This window comes from Microcebus murinus, chromosome 9 (assembly GCF_040939455.1).
Source record: "Microcebus murinus isolate Inina chromosome 9, M.murinus_Inina_mat1.0, whole genome shotgun sequence".
Taxonomy (NCBI): Eukaryota; Metazoa; Chordata; class Mammalia; order Primates; family Cheirogaleidae; genus Microcebus; species Microcebus murinus.
The window spans coordinates 33,172,566-33,191,267 of NC_134112.1; positions in this window are offsets into that span (position 1 = coordinate 33,172,566).

Below are 18,702 nucleotides of genomic sequence, written 5' to 3' on the forward strand. Positions count from 1 at the left end.
GGAGACAAGTTTTGGGTGGGGGCGGGCAGGGGGAGGCAGGAGATGGTTTCAGGATGATTCAAGTGCATTACATTTATTGTGCACTTTATTTCTATTACTATTACATTGTAATGTTTAATGAAATAATTATACAATCACCATAGGGTGGGGACCCCTCTTTTAAGGGAAGTGAGAGGGAGTCTGAAATAGAAGCTTGATCAAATAACACTGCCCCATTGATCAGAAAAGAAGAATAAAACAGAGGGCAGGGTCTCAGAGACAGGCTTTTCCAAAATCTCTGCAAAACCTTGGAGTCACATGGCAGTTATTTGAGACGCATGTAGGCAAGAGTGTAGCCCAGAGATGAAACAGAAATGAATTCTCCTTGCTTCAGCAGAACAGCTTTGGTGCACCAGGTGTCTGGAGAACAGAACACATCTTGGGCACCTGTCAACCACTGACAAGCCCAGTGCCGGTGGACATGAGGTCCAGCAGGGCTCTGTGCCCCACCTCTTCTCCCTGTATGTATTTCTTTGAGAGTTAGTTTCCTGTTAGACTAAGTTGTTTGTTTTTCTTGTGAGACTTTTCATCCATTAGGAGTTAACCTTTCTAAGTGATGTCCACATTCTTTTTATTTGCTATTTTTTTCTATTTATTTATTTATTGACAAGATTTTGCCCTGTATCCCTGGCTAGACTGCAGTGGCATCATCATAGTTCACTGCAACTTCAAACTCCTGGCCTCAAGTGATCCTTCTGCCTTAGCCTCTCAAAATGCTAGGATTATAGGTGTGAGACACCATGCCCGACCCACACATTCTTTTGCAAGGCCATTTGTATTTCTTATGTTATTGCTGAGCTTTTACATAACACTGGGAGATTTTCATATATGGATAAAACAGCATCAAATTAGTAAGTGGTAAAAAAAAAATATTTAAAGATTCTGTTCCTTCAGTCCATATGCCAGCTGGTACTTAGAGCCCATCTTCTGGTCTTGGTGCTGTGAAGGGTTCAGTGATAGAGCCTTTAATTTATGGAGTCATTTAATTCATTTCTGTTGAGCCATAGTCATGCAGATAAGCTTACTGAGAGTCAGTTTACAACTTATGAAAAACAATTAGGTAATTTTACATTTTATCTTCTAACTGTACTTTAGAGTGGCCCTTCAGATTCATGAGGCTACTCTTTATTGATGGCTGACATGCCTTTTCCTGAACAGCAGTTCAATAACGGTAGGCCCACAAGGGAGGAATGGGATATCTATCACTCATTTAGTTGGTCTTCAAGTCCTGTTCCTGCTTTGAGTCTGAGTGTAAAGGCTGTAATATAAAAGATTAGGTCAAAATGAATCAATCAAGAACACTGAGAGCACAATGTGTCAGGAACTTGGGTACTGGCACCAAGAGGCAGCTCCTTGGCACGGACGGAACTTAGGAGTTTGCAATCTGGGCATAGAAATGCGACAATGAAGCCCTCAGCAGTCATGGCGCGGTACCCTCTGCAGGCATTAATCAGCACAACACTGAACAGTGGAGGAAGAAAAGGCTGAAAGCTAAAGAGTAGTCAAGAAGACCAGGCCAAGGAACACATGAGGTGCCTCCTAATAGAACAACGTGGGGGGAGTTTGAGGCATCTCTGTGTCCCCCAGGTTAAGTGAGTAGAGCCAGAGAACCAGTCACTCATGGTTATATTGCAACCCAATGTTTATCTGCCGCCTGTGCTAGCAATGCTTATTTTGGGTTGTTGTGGCTCTTCTCTTTAGAATTGTTGCCTTTTGGTCTCCTACTCAGAATTTATAAATCCTGGGGCACATGAGAGATACTTTGGTGTATGACAAACCAATCAGTGCTGTTGTGATGAAAACTTGCAGCTTTCTAAATTCTAATAAAAAGCTAAGGCTCAATAATAGATAATCCTCTAACAATAAATTAGAAAATAACAATAAAGGAAAAGTCTTTTTATACCTATAGTTCAAGTAGTATTTGAAGCGTTTGGATCTTAAAGGACATGATCTTTAAATCCATCCACAGAGCAGGATAGTTAAGCATTTAAGCAACAGAGCCTGCTGCTCACTTGGAAAATCTTGCAGCAACAGGTGCTATTTCTTTTTCTCTTCAGCACATGAAAAGATCAAAGAAGTATGAAATGTGCCCTAATGCAGCTGAGCTGCTGATCGTACACAAAGAAATGAAAAACTCTCATGGAGTTGTGAACAAATGCCCTTTGACACCTGTTTTTGTCATCTTGGTTTTTCTTCCCACGACATTTTACACCTCCTCCTAATTTAATTTGTGTCTGGACCCCTCCTCTCCCAGCTGTCCAGGCCTAGACAGCACACGCACATTCCAACTGGGTTACTGCAGGTTAACATGGGGTAGGGATTGAGCCAAGAACATTGGCCAAATCGTATGCAGGCCTTGAGCCCTAGCACTTACCCTGCCTTGTGCCACTTTGAGCTGGTAACTTGAGACGGCAGGTCTGACATGGAGTCTGCAAAATTCAAAAACTATCAGAAACTTTATCCCATTTAAATAGGGTTTTCTAGGGAGCCTGAAGGAACTTTGGGTCTATATGAAAAGTGACTTTGGTTGGAGTAGCCCCTGTGACGTTCTCACCATCCTTCTGAGTCAAGCTGCCATTTTGCTGCAGTTTCTGGGGAATATGGGCAGATCCTGGCAGCTAAGAGCAGACACACACACCAAGCTGTGAGTATGGAAAACGGAAAATGTCATGGAAAATTGGGAAGTTGGATTTTGGTCTCACACTTCCACACAATGCCAAGGAGATGTGAATGGGCAGTGGTAGTATAATTTCTCTTTTGGGCCACAGACAATGGGAGTTTAATCCTAATCCTCATTACACTGTCTTCCAAAGGGAGGTGTGAGGTACCTGTAGAGCTGAGCAGACAGAACAACATGAATTTGAAAATCTCAAAAACTGAGTGGCACAATACTCCATCATCAGGGGCAGTGCTTCTCTAGATCTGTTTTCTGCTGTAACACCGCTGTTAATTATTTCTGTGACTTCCCCAGGATGATATGAAAAGGGATGTTCGCAATAACATGGTACATTAGACAGGCCATAAATTTATCTCCAGGACTAAAATAATACTTGAGTGCAAAAGCAAAGGCCTGTGCTGCCTCATAAATTAACAGTGTAATCCTCAAAGGGACAAAATAAGTCCAGAAATAATCCAAAATGCCTAAGAGAATTCACTCTATGATTAAAAAAAAAAAAAGGTATCTCAAATCAGTGGGTCAAAAGGGGCAATTTAATAATGGGTGCTGTGTCAAATAGCTCATTCATTGTGTATATCACAATAAAATACATTAAAAATCATGTTTAAAAAGAAACCCGAAAAGCGCCAGAAGAAAATATTGGGGAGAATTCCTTTGTATCCTTGAAGTGGGGAAGATCTTTCAAATGACGACACAAATCCCAAAATCATAAAATAAAAGGTTAATTTAAGTACATAAAAAATAATGTTTGCATGGCAAATTATATCGTAACAAAAGCCAAGTGACAAATTGGGAAAAATATATCACCAAGACTAAACTCTTAATACATACAGATCTCCTAGAATTCAATTGAAAAAAAGATTTATTTTAAACACGAAGGCAGCATATTATACACATTATGCACCTTGCCTTTCAAGCCAGTGAGAGCATCTGCATACTTTTTCACAGCTGTGTTTCATTGGAGGTATCACAGTTTATTTGCCAGTCCCCTATTGATGAACATATGAGTTTGTTTTTTCTAATATTTTGCTGTTAAATAAGTTTACAAAAAGAATTGTGATGTTCAAGAGCTTAGACTCTGAAGTCAGATTGCCTATGGATTCGATTTTGGCTCAAATGTCCATTTCAAGCTACTTGATTTTGGGCAAGTTAGTTAACTTCTTTGTTTTCTCATTTGTGTAATGGATTTGAAGTTAGTAGTACCAACAACATGAGATCGTTGTGAGGATTCAGTGTGTTAATATATAGGTAAAGGACTTAGAATAATACCAGGCCTATAGCAAGTCCTATGGAAGTGGTGTCTGTTATCATCAATCACTATGTGCAAACAATAGAAATTTTACTGACTTTATAAACTTCTGCTTTTATAATGTTTAGGACTCATAGTAAGAGAAAGAGAACTTAAAAAGGAGAAGCTGTTTCTTAAAGGCAAAAAGTAAGGTCCAATAGTGAGGGAATAACTCTTACTGTTTCTTACTTTTTAGTGAAGAGCTGCTTTAAAATGCATCATGGCAGGTACCAGCCTAGGTGTCAGTAAATTCCAGCAGCTCTGGAATCTGCATTGCAATAAGCATGCCAGGGAATTCTGCTGCAGGTGGGCCCAGACAACGTCTTAAGAAAATACTACTGTCCCCTGGGTAGATGGTACTCAAATTTTTAAGTATGCCTTAGGGAAATTGATCAGGTTCAAGTTTCATAAAAGATAAGCCACAGTTTAGCTACAGTAACCAACACCAGAGGAGAAATTTTCAGAGTGTGTCACTTGTTTATGTGTTGCATTCTAATTTATATTGTAGGTCCTTGGAATCAGAGAATTTGATTTCCAGTTTGTCCCCTAAGTTCAGGACATAGTCTTGTAACACATTCTTGTTAATATTTTAATGCTGGTTTGAGCTACTAAAGAAAGAGGGAAGTTCTAATGCTTGCTTTAAGATTTCTTGTTGCCCTCCAAGACAGAGATTGGTAGTTTAAAAGAAAGAGCACAGCATTGTAGTCAGTCACATCCCAGCTCATCAATTACTAAGCTGGGAAATGTTGGGAAAGTTACTAAACTTCTTTGGAAATCAATTGCCTATGTTATATTAAATAATATCAGGATGCTAATGCTATATAGAACGTCAACAGTTATTCCAATGACTAGAGACCATGTTCATAAAGAGGATGCCATGCATCAGGTTCTCAATTAAGGGTAGATATTATTTGATTAAAGCTGACTTTTCTAAGGGATTCTCCTCTTGTCTGATGCCCCCTCCTGGATAGTCCAGAAGCTGAATTAAGCAAGTGTCAGCATCACTTGCCTGACTAAAGATCATGTGGCCAGAGGCAGTGTTGTAGGAAGAGTCTGAAATCAAAACCAGAGTCAGTCTAACCAAAAAGAAAATTCAGGTGGACACCAGAGAAATCAGATAAGGGTGGAATGCAGAGCCTGGAGGAATTGTCTGAATAATAACATAAATTATTATAATTACTCTCTGTTGATATTTACATGTCAAGAATTTATATGCATTAGCCCAGTTAATCTTTACCAAAATTCTATAAGACATGGGAGCAAATCTTAATGGACGTTGATTAGGCAACAGTTTCTTATATATGGCACCAAAAAACATAAGGAGCAAAGAAAAAATAGATAATTTAGACTTAATCAGAATTTAAAATTTGTGCTTCAAAGAGCACTATCAAGAAAGTGAAAAGACAACTCATAGGAAGAAAATATTTGCAAATTATATGTCTGATAAGAGATTTGTAACCAGAATATATAAAGAACTCTTACAACTCAATCATAAAGAGATAAACACCCAATTAAAAGATCTAAGTAGACACTCCTCTAAAGAATATAAATATATACAAAATAGCCAGTGGCCCATGAAAAGATGCTCAACATCATGGGTCAGTAGAGAAATGGAAATCAAAACCACAATGAGATAGTACTTCATTTCCACAAGGATGGCTTGAATCAAAAAGAAAATAACAAAGATATGGAGAAATGCACTGTTGGTGGGAATGTAAAATGGTAGATGTGTAACATAGAGTTACCATAAGATACAGCAGACAAAGCCTGAATGATAGGATATCTGTTTACAGCATGGTTTATTGAACATTTTAAGCCCACCCTTGAGACCTACTACTCAGAAAAAGAGATTTCTTTCAAAATATTACTGCTTATTGACAAAGCACCTGGTCACCCAGGAGCTCTGATGGAAATGTACAAGGAGATGAATGTTGTTTTCATGCCTGCAGGTCAAGGATCAAGGAGTCATTTTAATTTTCAAGCCATATTATTTAAAAAATGTATTTCATAAGATGATAGCTGTTACAGAGTGATTCCTCTGATAGATCTGGGCAAGGCACATTGAAAACCTTCTGGAAAGGATTTGCCACTCTAGATGCCATTAAGAATGTTCATGATTCATGGGAGGTGGTCAAAAAGTCAACACTCACAAAAGTTTGGAATAAGTTGATTCCAGCCCTCATGGATAACTTTGGGGGGGGGTTCAAGACTTCAGTAGAAGAAGGAAATGATGATGTGGTGGAAATAGCAAGAGAACTAGAAGTAGAACTTGAACTTGAAGATGTGACTGAATTGCTGCAATCTCATGATAGCTTTGAACAGATAAGGAGGTGCTTCTTACATATGAGCAAAGAAAGTGGTTTCTTGAGATAGAATCTATTCTTGGTAAAGATCCTGTGAACATTGTTGAAGTGACAACAAAGGGTTTAGAATAGTCCATAAACTTAGTTGATAAAGCAGCAGCAGGGTTGGAGAGGAGTCATTCCAATTTTGAAAGAAGACTCAAATGCTATGAGTCAAATGCTACCAAACAGCATCACATGCTACAGAGAAATCTTTTGTGAAAGGAAGAGTCAGTTGATGGGGCAAACTTGTCTTGGGAAGTTGCCACAGCCACCTGACTCTTTAGCAACCACCATTGTCATCAGTTAGCAGCCATCAGCATCAAGCACAACCCTCCACCAGCAGAAAGATGACCACTTACTGAAGGCTCACGATCGTTAGCATTTTTTAGCAATAAAGTATTTTAAAATCAAGGTTTGTGCATTTTTTAGACATAATGCTATTGCACACTTAATAGACTACAGTATAGTGTAAACATAACTTTTATATGCCCTGGGAAATGAAATTTGTGTGACTGGTTTTATTGCTGTGTTTGTTTTATTGCTGTGCTATGGAACCGAACCCACATTATCTCAGAAGTATGTCTGTACTAAAAATCACTGAACAGTATTTTTTAAATGTGTGCATTTTATGGTGTGTGAATTATATCTCAAAGTTATTGAAAATCAAAATGTTTAAAATTTCACGAAGTAGAGGTTGTTTCTATTTAACAGATAAAGTTACCTGAAGCTTGCCGAAGGCCCCACTGGCCAGGATTCAGAAGCAGTCTGTCAACTCCAAAGCTTAGATTCTTGACTATAATGTTCTAATGTTATAAGGCCTTCCTGAGCTAGAGACAAAGCTGCAATAACTTATAAAAGGGACCTGTGGTCTTAGACCTGCCAGGGAGGGAGCTGTATCTTAATGGGTAGGCCTGGCTTCTAAGAAAGTGTTCCGCCATGATACTGGTTCACTATTTCAGTAAAGGAGTAATCTCAGGTTGCTGAAATTATTGTTGGTTGTGAAGACTTTGATGAGACAGACTGAGTGTAGGGCACAGAAAGCTCTCTCTGTTCCATTGCAGAGAACATTTACTGGGATATGCTGAGTCCAGATGCTCTGAAACTTTATTGTATTTCAGCAGCATCTGATGATCTTGTTGAAAAATGCAAATATCCAGGCTCCACTCCAGAGATGCTGAATCAAAAACTGAATATCATAGTCTGGTGATTTTTGTCAGCTGGGTAGATTAAGGCCATAGAATCTGGCGATAACTGGTGGGTTTCTGTAAATAGAAATGGTTAACTAAGGAGCTTAGTGAGCAAAGGAGCTTAGCAAGCAATGGGCTGCTGTTTGCATGAAGCTGAACCCTGGCTCTTGTCTGTGGAGCTCAGGATGCTTTGCTTCAACTGCGGAACCACGACAGTGGCCTGAGGAGTAACTCGTTCGTCTAGGGGGATCCAGTTACATGTTTTGACTATATTGGTGTAAAAATAATTTGTCCTTTTTGAAAGCAACTCAAATAATCAAGAAAAATATGAAGTCTTAATCCCAAATCTTCATTCCAAATCTTTATCCCAAATCTTTTCACCAGAGAAAATCACTGTTTTATACTTCGATGAATATAATCCCAGATATTATATACATGGCTTTGGGTCTGAGTATATGCAGAGATGGTCTTACACAACTTTACATCAATGGGATCAATACATGATATTTTATAAACTTGCTACCAATATCCTTGGGACCCTCATGTTTTGGGGAGAAAATATTTCAGTTTTAAAAAGAAAAAAAACCTTGGCTTTATTCTCTATAGTTTCATAACCGTCACCATCCTATATGAAGCATATAAAGCCCAGTCTTAAAATGCCTGTCCCAAATCAACAGACAGCACAGTTTTCATTGATGCTTATGTGTCATTACTCTTTCCCCTCCGTGTACTACAAGATTTATTTTTTAAAAGAAAATAGTTAATTTCTACTTTAAATTCTTAGCAGTGCTGGAAATATTATGGTCAAAAGAATTTTATGAATGCTTTCTAGAAGCATGAATGTATACAGGTCCTTAGAAGTAAAAATTGTGGTGTTTGAGAGTTTATAAATATTAAGTTAATTTTTTTTGTATGTGGAGAAGGACAGAATATTAGTTTTTTGTCACTGAGTTTTCTTGGCAATTCTAAAATTCTCTTAGGGCAAGAATCAACTTACAAGCTATTCTCTATACCTCATACCTATATCTCTATACCTCATACCTATATCTCTATACCTGTAATAAACATACACTGAAAATATACCCAATACATATTCACTGATAGAAATTCTAGAATTTTTCAAAGTCAAGTTTTATGTCCCAGTAATCATTCTTCCAATCTTCAGGAAACTTGACAGATTATTTTTTGCTTTTACCCTGGGGGATGCCTACTTGAGACTGAAATTCTTGATTCTAATTGAGAGGAAGGGGTAAGTTGGTCTAAAAAAGAAATTAGGTGGAAGAAATTTTGTTTCGTAACATGTTTTGTTTTGAAATTTGTCCTAAAAATATTAGTTGTTTCTTAAGAAAAATGCTCAACTTGATCAGCAGAAATAATGAGAAAAAGCAAATCTTTTTATTTATGGTTAAATGTATTAACTATTATCATAATAAGGATTAAGGAAACATCTTGAAAAAACTGACAGAAACCTCTTATGCTAAATGGTAGGATATTTAAATATAAAGATATATATTTGACACTCTCCCCACCTCAAACATATAACTGCCTTTTCCCACTGTTTATATGACTCCATATTCTTTTTTTAGAGGTATATTCCTCCCTCTAGAAAGTATTAAAATTCTCTTGGGATGTCTATAAATAAGCAAAAAAATCCATTTTTACTTTCAAGGGGTTTTGCATGTAACTTTTCTGCTTGTTACCACCTCCACCCTTGTAATGGGAGAACTTGATAAAAGTGAAAATTAAACTTTCTTTTAAAAGCATAGAAATAGCAATCACTTATTAGAACATTTTCCATTTTATGTGCCCCCAAGGAACCACCTTGGCTCACAAGTTCTACTAACCCAGCGGGCCCCAGCCTTTTTGGCACCAGAGACCTGTTTCCTGGAAGATAATTTTTCCATGGAACTGGGGGAAGGAGGAGGTTTCAGGATGGTGCAAGCGTGTTATGTTTATTGTGCACTTTATTTCTGTTATTATTACAGTGTAATATATGATGAAATAATTCTACAACTCACCATAATGCAGAATTAGTGGGAGCTCTGAGCTTGTTTCCCAGAGAGAAAAATAGAAAAATAAAAGTGTAAATTGACATTAATAGTGCTGGGCATGCCCTAATTTCTGACCAAAGAATATTGTCAAATGAGCTTAAGAGACCCCTTTCATATTGGCACCCACACGTGGACACCACAACTGAATAAAAAAAACTCCTGCTTATGCAGAAAGAATTCTCGAGATTTTCCTTTGAATGTTGCACCTCTGTGCCACCAAACGTTGGGGTAAGAACTCTTGGCTTGATCGCCCTTCACACCGATATGAATATTGGAATGACTGGATTGGAACCGCAAATAAGGATATTCAGGCTTTATGGGTGTCCACTTATTTAGAGGGAGATTCTTAATTTTCAGGAAAAGTATACGTTTATAAGATCTTTGAAAAGAGGCAGTGACATTTGCATAGGCCACTGAGTTGCATTCAAAGGGAATAGGCGGGCTCATGGGCTGGTTCATGTTGCTCCTCTAGGGATTTCACTGCCATTCTGAGATTATGGCTGAAGGCAGTTAAATTGCTTAAGGAGGTGTGGGCGCTACCTAGAGGATCGGAAAATGTTTGGAAATAGCATTAGGAGAGGGAAGAGAATGGAATTCACCACTGTCCACTTCTATGTGCTGGAATGTCAGTAGCATCAGGGCTGCAGCAGGCAAACCAGGAGCAGTGTAGGCATCGCAAAGGGAACAAGGGTTAAGGTATGACAGTCACTCAGCCACTTTGCAATGATGCCTCCTAAGGTGACCACCATTAGATAATAACCATTACGGACGTCTTTTGTAAATTTGTTGAAATGTAAGATCTTTTAGAGACCACCAAACAAAGTACATTTTCAGTTCCAAAAATATAGCATAATTGGAAATGTACATATAACTATACATTAAGATAAATTTTTCAATACATTTGCAGTCCTTTCACTAGCCTCTGACTAGGTAATTTCATTTCTGTGTTTCATTTACTCTTAAGAAATTAGTGTAGGCCGGGCACGGTGGCTCACGCCTGTAATCCTAGCTCTCTGGGAGGCCGAGGTGGGCAGATTGCTGGAGGTCAGGAGTTCGAAACCAGCCTGAGCAAGAGCAAGACCCCGTCTATACTAAAAATAGAAAGAAATTAATTGGCCAACTAATATATGCATAGAAAAAATTAGCCAGGCATGGTGGCACATGCCTGTAATCCCAGCTACTTGGGAGGCTGAGGCAGCAGGATTGCTTGAGCCCAGGAGTTTGAGGTTGCTGTGAGCTAGGCTGACGCCACGGCACTCACTCTAGCCTGGGCAACAAAGCGAGACCCTGTCTCAAAAAAAAAGAAAAAAAAAAGAAAAGAAATTAGTGTAAAAACAGATGAGCAATTTTAAATTACAAAATACAATACAAATATATGACCATCATTAAAGTTATGATAGCTCTGAGAATCTGAGAGAGTGGAATCTTTGACAATCATTGGGCTTCCTGAGATATTTGAACAGTATGGTTCATTATTGAATCTTAAGTGCAAGATGAGATCCTGAATGGAAATATCTTTTTACCACAACCAGCTAAAGCCTATGCTGAACCCCACAGTTCAAAGGATGAGAGTCTAAAAGTCGTTTGATAGACTGAGATGAACAGGCTGAGTTGAGTGTAGGGGCCTAGAGAAACCTTTCCCTCTGCTCTCTGAAGGTTTGCTGACAATGAACTGACAAGAGATGGATTAATGGGGAAAAAAAGGCATACAAAAATAATTTTTCATGCATAGCACAGAGTAATCACAGAAGAATGATTACCCAATAACCAAATGGGGTACAGGTGCTTATATACACTTATTGGGGAAGGGGAGATTAGGGACATAGGAATAAATGATTTTCAGAGGAAATGAATGAACTCAAAGAACAATGGCCTAGAATAAAGTTCCTCTGAGCTCTAGGGCAGGTGGCAGAAATTGGGGGAACTTCACTGTGAACAGGGTTGTCTTACTATGCAGATAATGTCTCTCAGGTAATCTCTTGGAATCGCTCTCAGAAGAATAAATGAAAAATCTGTCTGGATATGATGATAACTCTCTTTCTCTTCTCTTCTTTGGTGTTTGATCTTTCCTGGTTATTTGATGAGATTCCTAGGGAGGAGTCTTAAAAAATTGCATTTCTTTTGAGAAGAATTTCTTCTTCATCAAATAAGGAAATTCTAGAGAGATTTCCTTCAAGTCCTTCAGCAAAGATCAGAGAAACTGGAAGGTAGAGGAAGGATAGAGACCTTGAGGCTGCTGCTTTGGTTCAGCATGTCAGGGTGCTATATTTTGCAGTATTGTTTTCTAGGCCCCAACATGAGACACCACTCTGCGATGAAGCATATTTGAAGCATATGTGTAGGGTCCTAGTGCACATTATTGTTAGATAGGGTAAAAGAGGGATTAGTCCATCCTGACAGTTTTAAAATTAAACAGTAGTATCTAAAGCAACAGGACTGACTTCTGGCAATAGTTTATTGAAGACACACCCCACACAGACTCACTGAGTACTGTTAGGTCCAGAGCCAAGAGAGAGACACACGAAGCCTCATGTGTAGCAAATGCTATTTATCTAGAGCATCTGGGTGCAGATGGGTGGAGGCCGAAAAAGGCTGCCACGAGAGAAAAGGGGAGAGACTTGGGTTTTATAGAGGGTTTTTCTGGGAGGAATAAACAAATTCTTTTCAAACAACTAGGAGGGATGGGGAAAGTAAGTTCCCTTCTTGCATTCCATTTCTTTATCTCCCTAGGGGTCTGACAAAGACTACATGCTTAATACACCCCTAGGAAGGGGAGAGGGGTGAGTTTTATAGGAGTTTTGGATGGAAGTTTGGGGAGGGTGAATTCTTTAAGCCTAATAAGTACATCTAGGGATGCTAGACAAAATAAGTGAACACTGGTTTTGAGATGCTGGTCTATTACCAGGCAATCAGAAATTAAGGCACCAAGATCCCAGAGAGAAGGGAAGTCACCGAAGTGTGTACTTTCCCTCTCAAAATGTTAGTTGATTTGTGACACCAAATTGGGATGCTAAGAAGCTAGAAAACTGAGTAGAGCTTTGAGCTATCTCATCTCACAAGGGTAGGGAAATTTAAAATAGTAGGATTCCAAGGTCTACCAAGTGGACCTTGTTGGATCACTTGGGAAGTAGGGAAAACACCCATACTTGCAGTAACAATGCCCAAAGGGGCTATACCCTAGGAGAAAGAGTAAATTAGAAAAATACCAGCCTTTGTAAAGATTGAAACCTGGCTTTGAAACAGCTAAAGCCCAGACTGGATTATGGTGATCTGTCCGTATTGTGCCCATCCACCCTCCCATCCCACCCCCAAAAGGTAAAATAAATCCTCTCTGGGGGAGTATAACATCAGCCAGAGACTCACATTATCTCTAGAATCTTCTATTCAATTCATTTATCTTGTTATGCAAGAAAATAGAAAAAATGACTAAAAACACAACAACAACAAAAAAGGTATTAGAAATCATCCCACAAGTGGTTCAATTACTAGAGTCTTCCAACATAGACCTTTAAATGACTCTAAGCATTATTTCAATAAAAATAGGTAGAATGGAGAATTTCATCAAAAACCAAACTTTGTAAAAGCTAAAATGAAAATTCAAATACTGAAAAATAACTCTATAGATGTGTCAACTGAAGAATGATGAGGCTCATAAATTTGGAAAGCAGAGCTCTATTTCTCAGGAAGGGTTTACAGCCTGCAGGTTGGCTGTTCTGACAGGCTGGGAAGCAAAGACGCCCGCGGGAGCCAAGAGTACTTTGAGGGAAAGGCAATGGGAATAGGAATGCATGCTGAGCAGGGTGGCCAGATATACACATATAACAAACTATAGGAGGAGTCATTAATATTTACGAAAGGAGAAACATGCACATGTGCAATTGAGTATTATGCTCCTTCATAAGTCTCACGTACAAAAAATGGCAATGTTAGCATGATCTGAGGGTGGAATTTTCAGCCCTTGGGTGTCTAAAGGTGAAGCAGAGGACAAGGAAACCCTTTGTGTGCATCCTCTGTAGACTGGGCAGAACCACTCCAAGGTTGGTGGCTTCTTATCAGGAAGGAATGCTGATTGAAATGAGCAGTGGAGCAAGTCTTTTCCAGTGGCTGGTTCTGTTTAACTCTTAGAAGAAAGCCTAATGGTGGGTAATGAGGTATGTCTGACCTCCCATCCCCTCATGGCCAGGAACTCAGTTTTAAGGTGTCTCTGGAGTCCCGTTGGCCAAGAGAGGGTCCATTCAGTTAGTTGGGAGGCTTAGAATTTTATTTTTATATCCCTCAGATGAGTTTGAACTTTGTAAAAAATAAAATGAAATTTCAAGTACTAAAAAATAGCTATAAATGAGTTTAGCAGCAGATTGGACATCTGAGAGAGGAGGATATCGAACAGAAAAATAAAGAAAATATACAGATAAAGAGGGGGGAAAAAAACCCCAGAAGTCATATGATGCAGTGAGTTGGTCTAACATATATGTAATAGTGGTCTTCAAAATAAAGAATAGAATGGGACAAGAACAATATTGGAAAAGATACTGGCTGAGAATCTCTGAAACAGATAAACAATATCAATCCACATATTGAAAAAGCTCTATAAACCCCAAGTAGGATAAATACAAAGAAATCAAACCTCAGCATATCCTAGTGCAAGTGTTAAGAAGCAAAGGCTAAGAGAAAATATTAAAAGAAGTCAAAAGAAAAAAAATATGCAACATTCACAGGAGTAACAATAAGACAGCTGAGCTCTCCACAGAAATGGTAGAAGCCAGAGGACAATGTAATGACAACCATGGGAAAGGAAAACTTCCCCTTTGCCCCAGGAAGCTCTGCTGAAAGAACAAATCACAATAAGGCAGATTAATAAGAGAAAAAGATTACAAATGTATTCATTGTGTGCACGAAAGAATCACAGAGTGATTACCCAATACCTCAATGGGGTCTAGAAGTTTATATACCCTCATTTTAGAGGGGAAGGGGAGATGAGGATTATAGGTAATTCTGTTTTAGGGGCAATGAATGGTTGCTAGTGAGGTTGAATGGATGGGAGGGGAAACAGATTGACTTGTAAGTGATTCTCTTTAAAAATTAAATTAACCTGAGAGACAGATATTATCTTTAAAATGGGTTGGTCCAGGTCTGTTTGCATAATCTCCATCTTCTTTCCTGCAATATATTGAGATAACAGAGAGGGCAAGTGTCTCCTTTTGATGAGTCTGTCTGCTTTATGCAGATAGAAGGAAAGCCCCTTCTAAAACCTATTGATCTCTAAAGGCCTTTAATTCAAAATACTCTTCATACCAAGGAGTCATATTTTGGGGTGAAATTCCCTGAGCTCCTTCACACGTTTAAAGTTCTAAAAGAAAATAACCACCAACCTAGATTTTATATATCCAATGAATAGGTCTTTCAAAAATGAAGGCAAAATAAAGATGTTTGTAGATAAAGAGAATTTGCCACTACCACTAAACTCACACTAAAAGAAAAATCTTAAGTGAATTTCCAGTAAGAAGGAAAATGACTCCCAGTGAAAGCATGGAAGTGCAAGAAGGATGGGAGAGTGATAGAAAGGGTAAATACATGGGCAAATCTATTATAAACAATTATTTACAGTATTAAAGAATAATGTTTTATGGAGTTTAAAATATGAGGAGTTAAAATCCATGATATAATTATAGCACTAAAGGCAGGAAAGTAAATAATGAAGTTACAATGGTGTAAGATTCTTGAACTGTCTGGGAAATGATAAAAGTCGATGATGCATGTTATAATCTCTAATAACCAGTAAAAGCAGAGTAAGATAAAATAAAGTATATAACTAACAAGATGGGGGAAATGAAATGATAAAAATAGTTGACTAATGCAAATAAAATCACCTTTTACAAAATTAATAAAGGGCCACAAAGTGGGAACTGTGGTAGGAGAAACATATATATATAAACCAAACATTGTTCCCTGGCTTGCTTTCCTATGACTGCTCACCACTCAGGAGTCACATAGCTGATGGTCATAGAGATTCTTGGCTTTCTTCATTGCACCCATAGATAACATCACCCTTGTGAAACCTCAGGCTAGTTTTTGAGATGTCTTCCAGATCCTGCATTCCAGTGGCACTGCTGACCCACCCAGGCCAGTAGCCCATACTGAGGAACTGACCCAACTGGTCTGTGACCCCACCCAAGAACTGACAGTGCAAAGAAGACAATTTCTATACCCCTATGGTTCCATCATCCCCAAACCCAGCCAATTAGCAGACCCAATTGCCTAGCTTTTTGCCCACCAAACTATTCTTAAAAACCCTTTCTCCCAAATTCTCAGGGAGATGGATTTGAGAAATTCTTCCCATTTCCTGGAATGGTGCCTGTGATATTAAACTCATTCTCTGCTATAAACCCTGCTGTCTCAGTGTATTGGCTTCCTCTTGAGCAACGGGCAATGCAGCTGGTTGGGCTGTAACACAAAGAAAGGCAAAATGGAAAAAAGGGAACATAAAACATGTGGACCAAATAGCAAAAAAAAAAAAAAAATGGTAAGACGGTATACTCAAACTCAAATACATATATTAAATAGAAATGGAATTCAATTAAAAGCCAAAAATTATGAGACTCAAAAAATATATATACATACTACATTCATAAACCATTACTCAAAAATATGCAGCTTTGACATGCTGAACTCAAGAAGCCTTGAGGTCTCTCTGACCTTTGCCCCTCTCCTGTGTTTCAACCCTCTGTCTCTCCCAAAGCACAGGATGACATTCTCTGAAGCTCCCTTATCTGCCTAAAGTCTGGATCTGCCAAAGAAAAAAACAAAACAAAACAAAAAAGCCAGTTATCTCTAGTCCCTTAGTTTTCATGAATTAACTCATATTGAAAGAATAAAGACTGAAGTCTGTCAACACAGCTGAAGAGACTTTTGTCACAAACCATTGTCTGCTCAGCGAGTCCAACAGACGTTGTCCCGGGCCATTGTATATTGTCCAAGCCCATTGAATTCCCCTAAAAATCATTTACTACCCCCCTAAAATCATCCGCACTTCCCCATCTTCCTTTCCCTTTAGAAGAAGGGTATGGTACCATCAATATGTCATCAGGTTTTTGGGGAATTATTCTCTTATGATTCCCCTGTGCTATGCACATTTAAATAAATTTGTATGCCTTTTCTCCAATTAATCTGCTTTTTATGAGTTAATTTTCAGCAAACCTTCAAAGGACAAAGAGGAAGTTTTCTCTTGGCCCCTATAATACAAAAAAAAAGAAAGAATGAAAGTAAATGGGTGAAAAAAATATACCATACAAACTTTAATCAAGGGGAAAAAAAAATCTGATGTAGCTATGCTAATATCAGATAAAGCAGACTTTGGTAAAAAGTATTTCTTAACATAGAGGGGATTGCTTCCTAATTATATAAGGATCAGTATTACAGGAAACTGTACAAGTTTTAGTTTGTATCTAATAATATAACCTCAGCTTCAAAATTATCTAAAGCCAAATTGATGTGATAAATGACAAACATAGACACATCCGCAGTCACAGTGGAAGTTGAAAACACCCCTCAGTAATGAATGGAACAAGCATACAAAGTAAATCTGTAATGCTACAGAAGATCTGAGTAACTCAATTCTCGCACTTGACCTGCATAATGTATAGGGATAGTTTTAGAAGTGATAATGGAGCATTGATTGTAGTTTTTAAAAGTCTTTATCTGTTAGAAAAACATACTGATCTAGTTATGAGTGAAAAAAGAAAAAGCCCTTAAAGATCCTAAACTTAGATTAGTGAGGGGAACAGAGGACGGATTGGGAAAGGAAACGGAAGCACAAGCTGAGATAGAGAAGAGTGTGGCAGGGACTCTGGCCAGAGTTTCAGAGTGAGGCTAAAAACAACGGGAGCCCAGAGACAAATAATTTCAAAATATAATGTTCCACAGCTTAGGTTGCTTATCATTATGCTTCAGAAATTTAAAAAGAATATGACAATATGAAATACTTTAAAACAATCTTATTAATAAAACAGTGACATCCCAGCATTTCCTGTATGTCTGTTGATTTTATGTTTTGTTATACATCTGTAAAAAAAAAAGAGTCTCCTTTTTTGTTCATACACAATATTGCTTTGATATTTTGCAGTAACTTCCCCTTTTCACTGAACTTTTTAAATCAAATATGTAATTGGAAATGCTCTACATAAGTAATTTAAATTCTTTCTAAAGAAATGAGTCTAAAAGTCTTAATGGATCCAAGGCTTTTATATTTACACTGGTTACTTTGTGCTTTACTCATAAAGTCAATTTTTACCTCCATTAACTCTTCTTGAAAATGCTGGCTAACAAGTGCCATTTCTTTTTAAAAATAGATAAATCACAGAAAATGGTATTGTAAAAATCATAGACCTTTGAAAGTCATCATCAAATCTTTATAACAGCTTCCAACCAAAAATATGTATTTTTGGATCAATAGTTAAACCAGTCATTATCTAATTGCTGCAAAAAATAGAAACTGAAAATTCTGTGGGTAAGCTTACTTTAAAATTATATAAAATTATCTATTAACTCTCATTAAGCTTCCTTTTACTTTAGTAATCTCATTTTCTCCTAGCTTAAAAAGGATTTCATTAACCTTTTAAATATATTTAAAAGGGGTTCATGTAACTTCATAATATTTTAATTTTATGGCTTAAATTTTCATTTGCCAGAATGAAAAATAAATTCAATGATAGTATCAAATATTAAACCAAAAAAGTCAAATAATTTCTTTTGGAGGGTCAACTTATTTCCTCTTGTAGCTTAATATATACAAACTTCTTAATGTTATTGAACATTTTATACAGTAATCTGTCATTCAGAGGATTACATAATTATATAAATAGAACTAAGAACATCTGTTGATTTATTGAGTCTCTCACTGTAATTCTTAGCAATAAATTACATTATTTCATTTAGATTTTTTTCCTTTGTCATACTAAAAAGCCTATCATACACGTGGTAAGATCAACTTTTCTCCAACATTATGTGCCTTACCCATCTGTGATCATTTGTACTAGTTGATGAGAAATCTTTATCTGATTATAAGATTTTGTAAACTTCCAATGGTAATATTTATAATTTTCAAATTTCTCTTTTAACT